Here is a 17,020-nt window from a genome sequence, read left to right as displayed (position 1 = left end):
CCTATTCGTTCATTCAACAAATATTGACTGAGAAGCTGCACGTGCTACACTGTGGTGGGAGCTGGGGACACACATCTCCACCCTCATGAAGGTCACAGTCCAGGAACAGAGGCCAGCAGACACGGCACAAGTAAACAGATCAAAATATACACCAGGGAGCCGTGGTCCCGGCTAACAAGGGAGGGACCAGGTGCCGGAGGAGAGACCGAGGGAGGCAGAGAAGCTGGAGAGGTCAGCAAAGTCCTCCCTGATACTGAAAGCATGATCCAAAGGGGAGAGGGGGTCAGGCCGTTCAGAGCAAGTGTAAGGGAGCCCTGTGGGGGGTGAGGAGGGGAGGCGGGAGAGGTAGGGGCCAGGCCATGCAGGCCCTACCGGCCATGGTGCCCTGAGCGCAACCAGAAGCCGCCGGGTGGTTGTAGGCGGATTAGAGGCAGAGAAGCAGCAGGATCTTTTGCCGAGGAGGTCACTGAGGCTCAAGGGCGCTGGTAAATGGTGCACCTGAACTAGAACGGGTCCCCTAAGCCCTCGCTCAGCGAACTGGCCAATTCACCCTGCACTCCTCACTCACCCCGTCCCGCGAGGCAGGGGCCAGCTGCACAAGGAACACCCTGTTACCTCCAAAAGCCCTTCGCAGGTTCACGGGGTCAGCGTGCCTGTCTGGGCTTAAGCTCCGCCATGTGCAATTGGGTGTCTCGTGACAGTTTCCATGCCAATGGCTTCTGGAGACGAACTGCTTCCCCGCACTTCTTTCCCCCCACCGTTTCCATCCCCCACAACCACGCCAGTAACCACAGGTAAACGTGCTTCTCCCCGGGACACAGTTAAACACACGACCGCAGAGATGTGTCTCGGGCCCAGAATGGAAGGGGCCAAGGTGCCAGGGATGACAAATCCCCCGAGCATCCAGCTTGAAGCTCCCCTGAGAGACACCCCTCCCCAGAATAGGCAGAGAGGGTCAGGAACACCCATGCAAACAGCTGATCCACAAAACCCCCACTGTACCCACAACTTTCCCCACCTCAGCCCTTTCTATTTTTATCAGGAGAGTGAGAGGGGGTTGCCAGGCGGGGCCGGGCCGCTGTTTATGTCTGAAATTTGAAAAGATGCACAGTGTACTTGGGAGAAGGTGTTTGCAGTTAAAGGAATTTCGGAGAAAATTTTCAAACCCAGCGGGGTGAATAGGTGCCTTGTGTTCTGGTTTTTTGACTCTGGAAAAGCCACGTTTCCAACCAAGGCACGCAGAGGGGCTGGGATGGGGAGAGAGACGCTGGACTGTGAGATCTGGGCAGGCAGCAGGACCCAGCTCACCTGGGCACAGGGAACAACCAACTTTCAAGTTGGAGGGGTGGGGGCGCTAGGGGGAAGCCCTTCTGCCTTCCAGCATAATTTCTGTTTATTTGCCCCCTAATTTAAAAAAAAAATTTTTTTTAACATTTATTCATTTTTCAGAGACAGAGACAGAGTGTGAGTGGGGGAGGGGCAGAGAGTGAGAGAGACACAGAATCCGAAGCAGGTTTCAGGCTCTGAGCTGTCAGCACAGAGCCCAACGCGAGGCTCGAACCCACGAACTGTAAGATCATGACCTGAGCCCAAGTCAGACGCTCAACCGACTGAGCCACCCAGGTGCCCCTATTTGCTCCCTAATTAATTCATAGACTTTCCTGCCCTCCTACCCTCACCTGCTTAACCCCCTCTCGGGCCTAATCATTCCCTCACTCAATTATCTGCTTTCTATCTCCTCTTGATCAGTGAGTTGCACTCAGTATTGATTTTTCTCATATAGCCGTATTTTTTGTCAGGGCTTTAAATTGCTCTAATTTGACAATTTTCTGTTTCCTACTTAAATTGTTAAGTGTCCCTTTGGGAGCTGTATGGCTGCTATTTCTTTGACACACACACACAAATTAGGACCTGGTCGAATGCTTTACTCTGTAGGCACACGGCTGGGACTCCCTGACCCTATGCCATCAACTGGAGAAAACGGGAGGCCAGAAGTAACAATGAGGTGATACCCACACACACGCACTGAATGCAGTTCACCCTCTTTTCTCTTCTTCATCTTTCAAAGGTTAAACTGGCTCTGGGACAGCTCTCCAGAGAACTTCTAGCTCAAGCTGGCCAGAGCCCTTATTGAGCCAGGGGCGCTCAGGAAGGCTGGGGTGACCTTTGGAGGGCTGGACTTCTGACCTGATCTGAAACCAAGGTGGGCCCGGTGGTGCGGCCTGGCCAGCGTGTATAAGAAGATCAGAACTGTTTATCTCCTTTCTTTGTGCCTAGGGATACATGCCCAGAGGCACGAGCCTCATCTCTACCCCCGGCGGCAAAAATGCAACAGTTTTTAAAAGTCATTAGCCACAGAGTCCTAATAGGCACAGGATGAAATGGTCATGCATCTAGACCATAGCTCTATGTTTCATGAAAGTTCACTGCTCCACACTTGTCCATATTTCTGTGTCTCTAGAACCCCCTTCTATGTATCACTTTTCCTCGAGCGTATCAGGGTCTCTGGCATTCTCTGTACTTCTGGATCTGTCTCTGTTTCAGCATTCTTGCATTTCTATCCAACAGCCCGTCTTCTTCCATCTTTTCTGCCCTTCTTCATTCTCCCTTCAACGGTTACAGCATGCAATTAAAGTCTATTTTAGCATTTGTTGGATAGAATTCAATGTTCCCTGCTTTTATATGTGCGGAATCTCAGGCCGAGCATTTCCCCAATTCCCAGGCCCACAGTTCTCTCAGCCTGCTGGCCACCTCCACCGAATGTCCCTCCAACTCCGTCTGAACACACAACTGTCTACCACGGAACTTGCTGTCTTTCTCCCAAGCCAGCTACTCTTCCTGACTCCCTGGCTGCTGTCACAGGGACTCCCCATCTCCCAGGCATAAGGTTCAAAAGTTTGAGGCCATTCCTGCCTCTTGCTTCTCCCTTTCCCCCAAGATCCAGCGTCGCTGATTTTTCCACCGTAGTGGCTGTCCCCTGGGATGGGGCATACGCTCTTCAGTTTGTCTCCAGCTTGAGTGAAAGAAGCCAGAGACAAAGGGGAACTCACAGGATAATAATATTTCTATCGAGTTCAAGAACAGACAAAACTAGGGCACCTGTGGGGCTCAGTCAGTTGAGCCTCTGACTCTTGATTTCGGCTCAGGTCATGACCTCTCGGTTTCTGCAATCGAGTCCCGCATAGACTGCACTGAGCATGGAGCGTGCTTGAGATTCTCTTTCTCTCCCACTGGCCCTCTCCCCAGCTTGTGCACTCTCTCGCTCGCGCTCTCTAAACATTTTTTCAATGTTTATTTGTTTTTGTGGGGGGGAGAGAAAGAGAAAGAGCGCAAGCAGGGGAGGGGCAGAGAGAGAGGGAGACACAGAATCCAAAACAGGCGCCAGGCTCTGAGCTGTGAGCACAGAGCCCGATGAGGGGCTCAAACCCACAAGCCGTGAGATCATGACCTGAGCTGAAGCTGGAATGTTTAACTGACTAAGCTACCGAGGTGCCCTCTCTAAAATTACGTAAAAGACAACAACAACAAAAAATAGACAACACTGGTTTAGTGAGGTCAGAATAATGGTCTCCCTGGGTGAAGTGCACCAAAGAGAAGGGGCACAAGGGAAACTTCTGGGGAGCTGGAAATTTCTGTATCTTGACTTCACTGTGATTACAATGGTGTCTATGTGTGTTAAAAATTCATCAAGTTGTACGCTTAAGATGCACTTGATTCTATGCAAATTATGTATCAAAAGAAAGGGAGGGAGGAAAAAAACATGCATACAATGCCTAGCTTAATATCTGGCACATAGCAGGTGATCAATAAATAGTCACTAGTAAAAGTTTTTTTAAGTATGAGGGCTCCAAAGCCAGGTGGCCTGGGTTAGATGCTTGGTTCCATTTAGCAATGATGTGAACTTGGGCTGAGCGTCGCTGTTCCCAGTCTCTTCATCAGTGAGATGAAGTCCATGAGACTTCATAGAGTCTGAGGCTTAATGAAGCACTTAGCACAGGGTCTGGTACATAGTAAGTGCTCAACAAATGTTACTGCAAAATAAAGACAATTCCAACACACGCCCTAATTTGTATGAACCTTGACGACATTATGCTACGTGAATAAGCCAGTCAATAAAGCACATAAATACTGTATGATTCCACTTATGTCAAGTACCTAGAGTAGTTAAATTCATGGAGACAGGAAGTCAAATGGTGGTTGCCAGAGGCTGAGGGGGTCAGGGGATGGGGAGTTAGTGTTTAAGGGGGGCAGAGTTTCAGTCTGGAGAGATGAAAAGACTCTGGAGACAAATGGTGGTGATGGTTGTAGAACACTGTGAATGTATTTAATGCCACTGAACTACACACTTAAAATGGTTAAAATGATTGACTTTGGGTTATGTATATTTTACCACAATAATAAAGGTGTATGCGTATTTTACCACGATAAAAGAAAAAGAAGGAAAGAGGGAAGGGAGGGAGACAGAAGGGACAGAGGAAGGGAGGAAGGGAGGAAGGGAGGGGGAGGTGAGAGAGGGAGGGAGGGGTTCTCTGCTTGGGATTCTCTTTCCCTCTCTCCCCGCCCCTCCCCCACTCGTGCTAGCTCTGTCTCTCTCAAAATAAATAAATAAACTTTAAAAAAAAAAAAAAACACCCAGATCAACAGCAACAGCTAACATGTCAAGATAACTATTCCCCAGGATTTTGCATCAAATAAGTGCCAGGTTTCCTGGGGAAAAGCCATGCCCGTGTTTTAACGGATGATTTTCAAACTATGGAGATGTTTTCTGTACCTCTTACATTTCATCTCTAGCAAGCGACTGTGGGATGCCATATTTGTTCATTTAATAGGCATGTATTTTGTTATCTCTACTGTGATGGGCAAAACATGTGGATGAAGTTTGCACAAACTTCGGAATGATCCGATGTCCATCAATGAAAGGAAATAAAATCATCAAGCACAATGTGACAAGGGCTGGGCAGGCAGTCCCAAAAGACCCCAGTGGCGAGAATAAGGGAAAGAGATGGGCTCCAGGTGTGGGAGGGAGTCCCTTAGGATTCAGGGTTGGGGACAGAGAAGGTGAGCAGACTTCTAGGAGCTGCAGGGGCTGAGGCCATCGGGGGAAGGATCCTTCTACCTCTCCTCTGACCCCAGGTGTGCGGCTGATGCTGATTCTGTACACCAACATGGTCCCCCCCGCCCCCCCCCAGTGTCGTCCCCTGCGTAGTCTCAATGATAAAAACACTAGTGAGTCATGAGTAAAACGCTGCCATAATTTCCTCTTTTATAAATGGCAGGGTTTCACTGAAAATAGAATCCGCTATAAATTCAGGGGGGGGGGGGGAATCAAACTTAGTCTTCAAGAACTGAGTGTTTCCTTAAACGTGCCCTTCAATTTCTTTGTCTTAAGTGACACAGCACTTTCCTGTTACTGAACGTCATTATTCCATACGGACCTGTGGGGAATTGTAAGTGTTTCATTAACTTACCCCATGTTCTTTATTATTAGAACACTTTCCTCTGAGTTTGTCACTTGAACAGTATTAAAAGAATAAGACAGCACTTTTTGAATGTTCTACTAATTCTCAGAAGACCACTCCCCCGCCTCGGTCTGCAATGAGGCTTTTCTATATCATAATTCTATGGCCCTTTGCTTCCAGAAATGATCGCAATCTCTCTACACACATTGCCTATAGTATTTATCATTGCCACACTCCAAGGAGGTGAGGATTTTAGTTTCTTTTACAAACCCAGAGAGCAGCACACACTTACTCAGGGACATCAAACTGTAGCGGAGAAGAAAGGGAAGAAAATTCACCATCTTGCTCCTGGACCCAGATCACCGCGTAGGTGCTGACATCACTTAATTCGAATCCTACAATTCCACACAATTCCGTTACACCGATGAGAAACCCCAGGGGTGCCTGGGTGGCTCAGTCGGTTAAGCACCTGACTTCGGCTCAGGTCACGATCTCATAGTTTGTGGGTTCGAGCCCCACATCGGGCTCTGTGCTGACAGCTCGGAGCCTGGAGCCTCCTTCACATTCTGTGTCTCCCTCTCTCTCTCTCTGCCCCTCCCCTGCTTGTCCTCTATCTCACTCTCAAAAATGAAAGAAAGAAAGAAAGAAAGAAAGAGAGAGAGAGAGAGAGAGAGAGAGAGAGAGAGAGAGAAAGAAAGAAAGAAAGAAAGAAAGAAAGAAAGAAAGAAAGAAAGAAGAAACCCAGAGAGGTTAAGAAACTTGCCCTCATTCTCTGTGCCAGAACTGGGATTCACTTCCAATGCTACTGCACACACAGGGGACCTGATGGTTTTAACTGTCCACAAGTATCAATATCAACCAAAAGTGTGACAGAGCTCAGCAACTCAATAATCTCTGGCGGCACCATCAGGAGCGGGATGCTGAAGGCTGTCCTGCAGAGATGGGGGCAGAGGTGTTGTCCCAGAGAACAGGCTAGACCGCTTGCTCGTATAGGGATATTGGAAGGATGCTTCGGAGGAATTCTGCAAACATCCTGCGCTGGGACTTAGCAAAGTACGTGCGTGGCGTCCCCACGTAAGGGACAGAAACAAGCAGTCTCGATGCCACATTTAGGTGGACTGGGAGACTGGCCGTCCTCTAAGAGCCAGTCTACCGGAATGTAGAAGCCAACCTCCAAGAGGCTTCCCAGCAATCCCCAACCCCTGGTATTCACACCTTTGTATGTCCCCTCACACACTAATTCAGGGGAGGTCCCGTGTGACCAATAGACTATGGCGGACGTGGCAGCGCGTGACTTCCAAAGCTAGGACACCAGACCACTGCAGCGTCCACTCGGCCTCCTGTGTCACTTGCTGTGGCAGAAGCCAGATGCCATGCCATGAGACAGCTCCACTGGCAGACCAGAAGGAGAAGAGCTGGGGCCACTGGCCAACAGCCAACACCGACTTGCCAGCCGCCTTAGACCTGGACCCTCAAGCCCCAGTCAAGCCTTCAGCTGACATCCGACTGCAACCCCATGAGATAACCCAAGGCAGAACTGCCTGGCCATATTTCTCCCAAAGTCCTGACGCACAGAAACCATGAACAATCATTGTTTTAAGCCACTAATGTTTGGGTTGATGCATTACACCGCCATTATCATTGCGGTATGGAGCATGGCATCCTATAATTGCCTTATGGAGCCGTGACACGAAGGTTTGGATTGATGCATTACACAGCCATTATAATTGCAATATGGAGCATGGCATCCTGCCTGCTCTAGAACTCAGCCCCAGGATAAGGGAAGACACAAAAGCGGGACACTAGTCAGCTTTGTAGAAGAGCTGCTGCTAAGAACAACAGCAAACAAACTGATAGAAACAGGATCCAGGTTGAGGAGGGCACTTGTTGGGATGAGCACTGGCTGTTGTATGTAAGCCAATTTGACAATAAATTATATTAAAAAAAAAAAAAGAAAGAAATAGGATCCAAGATGGTCAGGAGTGGTGAGCTTAACTTATTAGGGAAATTTTTAGGAGAAGCAAAGATAAAGTCCCACACTTGGATTAGAACAACCCATTATACCAGGGAAGACACTGGGCCATAGCAGTACACGTGGAAAGGGGATCTCAGTCGGCTACAGGCTCAAAATGAGCCACGATGACACTGCCAGAAAAGCACATAAATGCAGGCTGCATTAACAGAAGCATAGTACCCCGTCAGAGGAGGTGAGCTCTCCCCTGGGTTGAGCACACTAACAGGTCTGTGTTTAGGTCTCGACACAGGACAAGGAAAGTCCAGACCTGCTGGGAGAAGACTGGTGGGAGCAGGTGGAGTCCACTGATGGAGAGAGATGAGGAAGGACAGTGTGAAGTGAGGAAGCCCAGCCCTAAGGGAGAAGAGAGGGAGGGTGAGAACAGTGAAATCACTGGTTACAGACGCAAAAACATCCACCATGTGGAAGGAGGTCTGGGGGCCAGGGCCAAGAGGGGGAAACGGGCCTGTTTTGTTCATTGCTCAACCATAGTGATGGGGACCAGTAGGTGCTTCTGTGAAATCTAAGAGCTGCCTAAATACTAGAATCACATGAAAATGGGACATGGCCTCAGAAGAGAGTGAAATCCATGGCAATATTCACGTGGAGTAAATGTTCCCGTCGGTCAGGACACTGTCCTCAACGTTCCCTAAGAGCCCTTCCGGGCTCTGAGATCCTCTCTGAGATCCTCTCGGCTGGTAATTTTGCTATTCAATGAGTAGAACCTGCTGAATGATACCAGCACAGTGGCCCTTAAACTTCAGAAGGCATATAAAACACCTGGGGGATCTTATTAAAATGCAGATTTCTGAGTTAGAAGGTCTGGAGCAGGCCTTTGGCATTTTGCATTTCGATTTTTGCATTTCGACTAAGCCCCCAGCTGACACCACGCTTGGACAGCCAGAGGTTAAAGGTTGCCCACGACAGCAGATAGGGTCAGGCAGCCTGGAAAGGCATTAAGCAAATATTAAGGTATCTGAGCAGAGGAAGAGTGACCAGCATCAGAAATACCACACAAGGAACAGTCTGCATTGAACAGGGGAGCATCCATATGCCACAGAGGGCTTTCTGACCTCGATGTCCTTTGATTTTCTGAACATGGTCTTTAGAATTGTCCAAGCACTTCTCAATCATCCTGGGTTTTCTGTAGCCTGTAGGGGCAGCAGTGTGGAGTTATGCCAACCCACACTCATTCACTACCTGGGTGGCCTGTGAGTCTCAGTTTCTTAGTGCCTAAAATGGGAGTAATATCCACCTGAAAGGCTGCTGTATCAAGCAGTGGGCACGTAATCGGTGCCCACTGTATGTTTCCCTGCCTCATTACAAAACGAGATGATCAAGAAGCATTCGCTCCCTTCATTACAAAGATTAATTACCTAATTAGTATTTGTCCTTGAATCGAACTGTCCTTCACTAACCCTGGGATGTAAGTCAGATATGACCCCATTTTACAGATGAGAGCGTGGTTTGTACTCACCTAGAGTATCAGGCAAATCCTGGCATGAGAACCCATGACTCCTCCTGTTGGAATTTTAAGGATTTTTTTTTTTTTTTTTCTGGAAGAGTCACTTCCACTAGCCTAGGCATTGGAGTCAGTAACAAGATTGCATCCCACTTTTTTGTCTGAGAAACAAGATGCTATTTCCCCTTGAGGGGCTCTGATCACTATCAAGCCAGCCCTGCCCAAGGTGCTCTGTAGCTTGGAGACCCGAGTGGGAGAAACCAACAGACTCAGGTACAAAAGGAGTGAAGCCAAGAGGTGCCCACCAGTGGAACACCTCAGCCACAACTCCCGGGGACCAGTGGGTAGAGTGGGAGCCACGCCCTCCCCAGGCGTCACTGCCCTGTGCAGAGAAGACACAAGAGAATGTGCTGGGCCAGGGCCAGTCCTGCCCCCTAGCAGAGATGACCAGCAAAATACCCACACGATTCCAGAGTTGTCACCCTGGGGAAACGGAGCCACTTCCGAGCCTTTGAATCAAGAAAAGGCTGAGTCTATTATCTCTGTAATGGGCAGCCCACAAAGATGCCACTTCGTGTTCTTCTTCAGTCCATGCCCAGTGAGGGAGTCAAGCGCCTTCTACCACACCGACCGAGGCCACTAAACCTTAGCATCAAGCACCACCAGCTCCCTCCGTAAGGACCCCGAAGGCCACCAGCCTAGCCCGGGTCCCCCAAAATTTCTGTGCCTAACCAGCAGCTTGTGTAGCGGAGGGAGCATGACTGTGGATTTGAATTCAGACCCCACCAACTCCACCACTCTCTGAACCTCAGTTTTCACATCTTTTGGGGGTGAGGGAATCCTAATATTTACCTCATCGGGGTTTGGGGAAAATCAAGTGAGATATGAATGTATGTTAACCAACTAGCTCACAGAAGGTATTCAAACGCCGCTGGTTCCTTTACTCTTTTGCCTGGAAACAAAACTCTTAAGGAGGGTGGTCTCTGGAGCTACAAAAAGTACTGGAGAACTCCTGCTTCGTTGGAGATGTCCTCGGTCTCTCCGGGATTGTGAAGACCCTCAGCCTTTTGCCCCGAGGCTCCCGGTCCCCGGCACACCTCCCCGCCGCCGCCTAACCTCCTTCTCTCCCACTCCTCCCTGCCATCCCGGCGCACCCCATCCCCAAAAACTTTCAGCCGGCTCCTCCTGAGGGTCCTTCCAAATCGCGGCCGGGGAGCAGGGGGCGCGCCCTGCCCTCTCGCGTCTCCCCACCCCCCTACCCCGGGCGTCGGCTGCACACCCCGCGCCGGGAGCCCGGGCGCCCCGTCCGGCCACCGCGGGTGCGGGCACAGGCACAGTCCTCCGGGGCCCCTCTGACTGCGGAGCCGCCGACCGCATTGCAGCCCTTCCCGCGCCTCTGCCTCCCGCCGGCCCCGGAGCTGCCGGCTCCTCTCGCGCCCTGCGCCCCGGGCGGCTTCCCCAGCGGCGCGCCGGTCCGGAGCCGGGGTCCAGCGCGCTCCAGACGCCTCCGCCCTCCCCTCCCCCGCCGGCCGCCCCTCGGGTCCCGCGGGGGTGGGGTTTCCCTCCCCTCCCCCGCCCGCCCCTATGTATGTGTCACCGCGCGCCATGCCCGCCCGCCCGCCCGCCCACCTACCTCCCCGCCGCTCCAGAGGGGGCTCGCAGAGCTGAGGACGCGCGCCACGCCGCTCAAGGTCTCTCTCTCCGCGCGCTCGCCGGCCGGCATCTGACGCGGGTGCCAGGGGCTCCGGGCACCTTGCAGTGGCCCTTCCCTCGGCCAGCCGGGACTCCGCAACCCAGTCGCCGCCGCCGCCGCGGCCACCGCCTGAGGGGACCCGCGGACAGGACGCCGGCAGGCGGAGGGGTGCGCGGCGCGCGCGCAGAGCGTCTCCCTCCGCTGCGCAGCGAGACCCGGGCCTCGCGGCCCCAGGAGCCCCCGGCTGCCTCGCCAGGTGCGCGGCACTGAAGTTCTCGCGGAAGGGAGTCCAAGTCTTCGAGGTAACTGTCTCCTTCCCTTCCGGGGCGCCCGGCGAGCCGGCAGCGGAGCCGCGGCTGGGGGGGGCTGCGCTGCCTCGGTCTCCCCTCCGAGGAGGCGTGCGCCGGGGGCTCCCGACCGTTGCGTGCGCGGTGCAGTTGAGCAAACTTTCCGGCTGTTGCAGACTCCGCGTGAAGGGGGCAAACGAACGCGTGAGGAGGGGCTCTCGTCTGCCGCCCCCCCTCCCCCCGAAATTCAGGACTAAAGGACAGGGAGCTTTTACTCCAAACTCCGTGTGTTTTCAAGCCGTAGGGTCCGGAACGAGCCCCGGTTGACAGAGCAGCAGCTTTCGAGTCGGGGGTTCAGATGCCCTGTGCTACTTTTGGGCTGGAGAAGTTGCTTCGTCTTTCTGAGCCTTGGCCTGTTCCGCCTAGAGGGAAAGGGGAGGCTCTTTGGCAGGATGGCTGGGGGATAAACGAAGTGACACGGGCAGCGTGTCAGGTACGCAGCAGGTGCCCAAGCAGAGGCTGCGCGAACCCATTGGTCCCACTTGCTTGGCCACTTGGCCTGCCCCAGGAGTCGCAGGGTGCCCAGACGGGTGGGGGAGAGCTGGGGGGGATTGGCAGAACCCAGGACCGGGCCACTGAGCTGCCAGCAAGGGAGACGAGCTCTGAACATGCCACCAAGAAGGGACATCTCTCAAGGAAGAAGAGGGGAAATGAGGACACATGACCATGGGCAGTTTTGCTGTCTCTGGGTCCCTCCGCCTCTGAAGCCAGTGATGGTGGAGACTTTCTATCCCTGGGGTTGGGTGGACAGTTGTCGACTGAACCTGTGTTCTAGGCCAGAGCAAACTGTGGGGCGGGGGTTCGCCTCCTCGTGGGAGACGGGACCCAACCCAAACTTTCCCATCATTCTACTCCTTGCAGTCCTGAGCAAGGTTGTGATAGGATTCTTCTAGGGTCTCACCACTGAGGAGCCCAGGTCCCAGCATTCCGATAGGTGCATATGTCCCTGTTGTGTGGGGATGGTGGCCAGGAATAAAGGAAGATGCAAAGCCGAGCGGGTTAGTGTGGTGTTTCAGGTCCCAGACACTGAAGCGGGTGGGTATCTGACAGTCTAGGGGAACCCCGGACCTGGGAAACACATCGGAGAGAAAGTGAACCCAGAAAGATGTGATGACTTTCTAAAGGTCACCCATGACTTAGTGGAAGGGCAGGACTCCTCCAACCCGGGTTTTCTGAGGCCCTCGTCCGTTGCTTGTCCTGATTTAAGAGTTCCGAAGTCTGGGCTCTAATTCTTGTGCCTTCCTTGCCTCTGGGTTGCCAAAGGAGAAGAGGCGATCGGATTGCCTGTGCCCCTGGGCACGGTGGTTTAAGGAGGTGTAGGTCAGTGTCAGTCACTGAGCCTGGAAGAGACTGCCCAGGAATGGAAGGGCCATCAGGGAGAAAACCCCCGAGGCCACAGGGGGGAGAAAACCCGAAGGAGGGGGGTGTTTCTATCCCGAAGGAAAAGGGCCCTCGGACTTAAAAAGTTTCGGATGAAGGCGTTATCAGAAGGAAGAACATGTCTCTCAAAGAAAATGCTGGCATGTTTCAGGTTCCATCGAGCTTGAGTTTAAATCAGATGTATTTCTGTGCAGCTTCGCGTGCAACACCTGGTTCCTTCATTCATTCTCTGGTAACTAGTGAGCGCCACCTAGGTGCCAGGCTCTGTGCTCAGTGCTGGCCCATAGCGGGTCCTCAGTTAACGGTAGCTGTGATGACACAAGCACTTAGCACGGTGCCTGCCACGGACGGGGCAAGTCCTCAGTAACTATTTGGTATTACTATTATTACGACTACTAATTTTAATATTCAGGAGACATTTTTCTTTTCCTAGAATTGTCCGTGAAAATCCTACTTAAGTTAGGATTCTTTCTGTATTATTTGAAAGCCCTCTGGTCAATATAGGAGTAAAGAATCCAGAGCGGGAAATGACAGAAATATTCTTAGTTATTTGCAAGGCGTCTCTGTGCGCTCGAGTGGCGAGACCCTGTGCCGTCTGGTGTGGGCCGCACCTGACTCCATGCCCCTTCTCACACCCACGCACACATTTCACCCCTGCGCCCCCTCTCACACACACCCCTGCATACTGAGTGGGGCACCCTCCATCCCCACATGCCCAGAACAGATTGTCCAACTCCCCAGTCAGAGAGAGAGCTCCAAGATAGTTGGTGGGGGAGAGCTGTGAGGGTGGAAGCCTGCCCGGCAAGGCAGACCTGCGTTCACGTCCCAACTCAGCCCCTTACTGGCTGCATGGTCCTTGAAGAGGTCCTTGGCCAGATCACAGGGCACCAGAAACCTGAATTCCTCCCCTCTAACGGTTTCTAGGCCCCCTTGGGGACACAAACTGTAAGCTCAGGAGATTACTGATTTAGAATATTCTAAAACCGTAAAAGACTGTGTGTCCTAACTTTTTGTGTGGAATTTTTTCATGATGCCTTCTAGAACCTGGTCCCTCCCAAGCCCCTTCTTGTTGGGCATTGGGAGGGCCTCAGCTGAGCCAGGGGAGGCCCACGGGCCTCTGCTTGGAGTCTCACTTTCAGTCTGTCTCTACTCCTGTTGGGACATGTAGCATAGAATGTGTCCATCGGCAGTTTAGGGGGTGTAATGACATAGGAAAGAATAATCTCATAGTGCCTCTCATGCAGTAACGATAAGTATTGTTTCTGGAAGCTTCTATCTCTGTTATATATTTCGCAGTCCTCTCTAAATGTGTATGTGTGTATAATATACACACAATATATACAAATTTGATGTTTATGTGATGTATTTCTTACTGCGGGTTGTGGTCAAAAAAGTTGGAAAGACACTGATCCTGATAACGTTTCTGTCTCTGAGAAATGCCGGCCTCGTGGCTCCGACCGGCAGGTGCCCGTATATTCACACCTGGACTGGACCGTTAAGCATCTTGGGAGTGGAGACAGGAAGGGGTGGAAGCTGGGGGTAGGAGTGAAAGTCAAGTTCAAGGCAGAGGGCCCAGAATCAGAGAGGAAACAATGCATGGAGGACAGACCTACTTGTAAGTGGAGCAGGAAAGGTGACAGGGCCGATGGGCTGCCCTGGGAAAGGGGATCTATCTGTGGGAACATCTGGAGACTGGAGCCATCCTCTCTGCTGTCACCAGGCGGCCTCTTGGCCATGCTGTGGGCCTGGACAGGAGCTTCACTGCTACCCTCCTTCCTTGAGAAAGCTCCGTTCTACCCATTCTTTTGGGTGAAGGGGGGCTGTGGCATCTCCCCTGGCTACTCTCCTCCCCCAAGACCCGTCCTGAGAGGAGGTCTGGGCCCCTGGGTGTGGTTGCAGATGGAGTCAACATTGCAGGGGAGGAGCTGCTGGGGGGTGGGGTGCAGGGCAGGGGTGGGGTTAGAGGGAGAGCTGGAGTGAGCTGGAGTGAGGCAGAGGGAGGACCAGAGAGAGGGGGAATTTGTAGGGAAAACGGGAAAACGGTTCCTTTTTTCAAAAGTTGAATCCAGGGCAAGGACGGAAACTGTGGAGTTTACTTTTAAAAACTCAGAGCCTCCTTGTAAGCAGCTGAGTGTGTGTGTGTGTGTGTGTGTGTGTGTGTGTGTGTGTGCACGAACATACTAGGAGGGCGGGCCCTGCGGGCTGGCCTGGACATATGAGAGGCGACTTTTCTCCCTCTCAATGGCCTTATAGTGTATCCTAAAGAAGCTTTTTGTTAAACTCATGAATCGGTGGATTTGGGGTGTGCGATGCTGGCCATCACGATTTGGATATTTGGTTACCTTTGAGGTTACATGTTTTTCCTTTTAAGACACACACCCAAAAAAGGAGCCACCTCTCCTGCGTCAGGTCTGTTTGGTGCAGGCCTTGCTCGTCTGTCTGTGATTGATTTGACTTGAGGGGTAAGGGTATGAAGGAGAAACTCAGGACTGGGCGGATGTGTAATCTCCAGCCTGGCAGACTGCGCCCCCTCAGCCCCACGACTCTGGGCCTGTGAGGCGGAACATGGAAGTTCCCAGACCACGGACATCCAGGGCCTTCAGGGCCTGTGATGACCCTCATGGAAGAGATCACGAAGGGGATGGAGGCCCAGATAGGAGAAGGTGCACGACCCAGGCCGGCCCAGAGCAGGCCAGAAGGATCTGGATGGGAACGTAGGCCATCGGGCCCTCATCCTGAAACATACCATGTCCATGGAAACCGTTCATTCATTCTGCCTTCAGCGGCATTTGCTACGTGCTACAGGCGTTGCAGTAAGGGTGTGTCAAGAATTCACTCTCCCTGCCCTCCAGCTGCTCATGGTCTAATGGGCAAGACAGGCTATAATCAACTTGACCCTGACCCCGCGTTCCTATCAAGCAGTGGTTCTCAACTGGGGAGCTGTTTTGCTCCCCAGGGAACATCTGGCCTTGTGTGGAGATATTTTTTGTCGTCACCCCAGGGGAGGCGTGATGGTATTGGCATCTAGTGGACAGAGACCAGGGATGTTATTAAATATCTTAAAATGCACAGGACAGCACGTTCCTCCTACCGGTAGGGAATTCTCCAGCCCAAAATGCCAGTAGTGCCAAGACTGAGAAGTCCTGCTCCTGACCTTCATTTACTTATTGGGCCAGACCACGCCCAACTGTGTGCGACAGCAGGAAGACTGGAGGTGGGAGGGCAAGAAGGGAGGGTTTGGCAGGCAGCGAAGAGCGGACAACAAGAGAAAGAAAAAAGCCAGACCACAATGGTAAAGTAGAAAGAACGTGGACCTTGGTAGCCCAGATGTACGTTGAAATCCCAGCTGTGTGCCCTTGGTCAAGTCACTTGTTCTCTCTGAGCCTCAGTTTCCACATCTGGGAAATGAGGCTTGTCTGATGGTTGAGAGAGTTCAAGATAGAGCGCATAAAGGACATGGCACAAAGTAGACTTACAATAAACCAGCAACCGCTGCTATCATCTTTGAGGCTTTTCAAGGTCCCACTGTGGAAAATTACGGCATCAGCAGGTGTGGACGTGGGATCACGAGGCCAAACAAGGTTGCTGTTTGGGGCACGGTTGCCACAGTAATGCCTTCTGGTTGGTGGGGGGGGGGTGGTGCTGTGTGTGCAGCACCTCCCCGCCCCCCTGCACACACAGCTCCCAGCAAGGGGTGAGCATCAGGGGAAGGGGCTTGCTCCAATGAGAAGGCCAACGTGTGCATCCTACAGTGTGGGCAGTGGGAGAAGCGTTGGACTTGAAGCCACTTGAACCGGGCACTGACTGGCTGCATGATGTGGGCAAATTGCTTTGCCTCCCTGAGCCTCAGTTTTCTAATCTGTAAAATGGAGACACTAAGGCCTACTTTCTCAGGGCAAGATCCAGGGAGAAATTACTTCTAGGAAGGTGCCTTGTTGGGGGGGGGGGGGCATCTATGAAGCCTAAGCAGAAATATTTTCTTTCTTTTTTTTTCTTAATTTTTTAAATGTCTTTATTTATTTTTGAGAGAGAGAGCAAGTGGAAGAGGGGCAGAGAGAGAGAGGGAGACATAGAATCTGAAGCAGGCTCCAGGCTCTGAGCTGTCAGCACAGAGCCCGATGCGGGGCTCAAACTCATGAACTGTGAGATCATGACCTGAGCCAAAGTCGGACGCTCAACCGACTGAGCCACCCAGGAGCCCCAGCAGGCATCTTTTCTATCTGGTGTGCACTGTTCCTAATCCAGTGCCTGGCACACACAGGCAGCCTGGTTGAATGAATGAATGAGCGGGCCCTCGCACTATAAATTCCTTGCAATGCTTGAGAGACGCTGTCCCACACTTTGCGTCTCCTGCATCCCAAGCAAGCCTGAAGAAGCCAGGACCTATGTAGTTCCCAGTGGGTACCAGGCTCAGATTACAGCACCGGCAACAGCGCCCTCTAGAGGGTACTGCAGTTACAGCAATGGAGTTGTGCCAGCCACCAGGATGGAGCCCCACTGGGAGTGGGGGTAACGGGGAGACATCAGAACAGAGGAAGCCCAAGCTACTGAAAAGAAGCTGATCCAAATCAGCATCAGGAACCCGGAGACTTACCTCAGTGCAGGCACATCCATTTTCCCATCTGTGCGACAGGGCTTTTGCTCCACGACGTGGAGTGGAGCTTA

At 52.2% G+C, this 17,020-nt stretch overlaps 1 protein-coding gene and 1 long non-coding RNA gene across 7 annotated transcripts in view; one reads left to right on the top strand and one right to left on the bottom strand.

Moving 5' to 3' along the window:
- LOC123385802 overlaps positions 1-10,675 on the bottom strand; it is a 139,409-nt gene extending 128,734 nt beyond the window's left edge. For all 3 annotated transcript variants that reach the window (XR_006598847.1, XR_006598849.1, XR_006598848.1), the window contains exon 1: positions 10,569-10,675. This is a non-coding gene — a long non-coding RNA (uncharacterized LOC123385802). The remainder of the gene's footprint in view (positions 1-10,568) is intronic.
- Positions 10,676-10,812: 137 nt separating this feature from the next.
- ACAN (aggrecan) overlaps positions 10,813-17,020 on the top strand; it is a 69,124-nt gene continuing 62,916 nt past the window's right edge. For all 4 annotated transcript variants that reach the window (XM_045058818.1, XM_045058817.1, XM_045058816.1 and 1 more), the window contains exon 1: positions 10,813-10,930. The gene's annotated coding sequence lies outside the window, so the exon portion shown is untranslated. The remainder of the gene's footprint in view (positions 10,931-17,020) is intronic.

The sequence above is a fragment of the Felis catus genome, chromosome B3 (assembly GCF_018350175.1).
Source record: "Felis catus isolate Fca126 chromosome B3, F.catus_Fca126_mat1.0, whole genome shotgun sequence".
Lineage (NCBI taxonomy): Eukaryota > Metazoa > Chordata > Mammalia > Carnivora > Felidae > Felis > Felis catus.
The sequence above is the reverse complement of the archived record's forward strand: the minus strand, read 5'-3'. Positions and strand labels throughout refer to the sequence as shown.